Below are 1,554 nucleotides of genomic sequence, written 5' to 3' on the forward strand. Positions count from 1 at the left end.
CCTCTTTGCTGAGGAAAGTTAACTTAGGCACATCAGATCAATCGAAATTGCATAAATTATTGACTTAATAAACGATGCTACATGGGGGCTAAAGCATGTAAAAACAGTTCGGCCCCCATGTAGTGATGACTCAGAAAAACTACGAAAAAAAAAAGGTGTACTATGTAAAAGACACTGAATTGTAAAGTAGGTATTATAAATTCTTATATGACAGAAAAAGGGGAATATCGTAAAAAAACCTACTCAACGCACAAACACATAAAGATCTAAACTTAAAATTTGATGATAAATAATTCAATTCTAAAAATGTAAGGTATAGTTTCCAATAAACCTAAATTTGCTAGGTAATAGGTACAAGCCATAAGGTATATATATATTATATTGCGCGTCGGCTAAAAAGACAATAAATATTGCGCTAACATTATTTTAAATTGTAAAGTATATATTTTTATTAGGTAAGTACCTATGTAAATAGGTAATTCAATTAATTTTAACAAACATGTTCTTACGTCACTTAATTGTTCGATGATTGCCATTTTATTAGGATAACTATACTGCAGTCTACTGATACTGAACATAGAATGTGTACAACTTCTCAGATGGCTACACTACGTCGTTACCTACTAACTGGGGCTATTGAATTCGTTGCTTTAATATGTACATTTATATTTATATAATATAGTTTATACCATATATCATAATCTAAACTATAGGTATATATTTTGAGACTTAATCTCAACGACATACCTAATTGAGTAAAACGTGATAAATACTTAATAGTATTCTATATTTCTGTGTAAATAAGTTGTTCTTATATAAAGATTAAATAGTAATAGTGCTAAAGTACCTATACTATTTACTACTTTTAGTAGGTACCAGGGCCGTATTTAGGGGGGAGCTACAGGCAGGGGCGGATTGGCGTATCGGGAAATCGGGAACCTTCCCGATGGGCCGGTTCTTGTAAGGGCCGGTAGGGCCGGTATAATTTTTATAATATTATTGCAAAAAAAAATTATATTTTTATAAATTAAGCATAAAATATATTAAAATAAATTAAATACCTACGAAGGTATTATTTTTAATATCTTAAACTATTGCAATTCATAGTAGGAATTTTGGTATTTACTATTTACACTATTTTCCCTCCAATTCATGCTAATGTATTATTTAGAAATCTGTGGTATTGGTATTTTAGTATTTATATTTTATACTCTATGGTAGAGTTCAGTTAGTTGCATGATAACATTGAAAACCTTATCTTATCATTATTTGTATTTATTTTGATTTTGAACTTTTTACACAAACGAGTTACCAAATCAGTTACAGTACTTACAGACGTGTGTTTAGTTTTAGAATTCAATTGAACTGTGTAATTTAAATTATATGTGACAGTGGTGAAAAACGAAGAATGGGTGGCGCTGAAAAGGTACGAGTAAAAAAAGAAAAAACTGTTAATGGGACCTATTTACGTGAAACCTTGTTATAGATTTTCAATCCTTAGCTATAAAAGTTAAACATTTTATACATTTTTAACTACAAATATAATTTAATTTT

The sequence above is a fragment of the Acyrthosiphon pisum genome, unplaced genomic scaffold, assembly GCF_005508785.2.
Source record: "Acyrthosiphon pisum isolate AL4f unplaced genomic scaffold, pea_aphid_22Mar2018_4r6ur Scaffold_21112;HRSCAF=23059, whole genome shotgun sequence".
Taxonomy (NCBI): Eukaryota; Metazoa; Arthropoda; class Insecta; order Hemiptera; family Aphididae; genus Acyrthosiphon; species Acyrthosiphon pisum.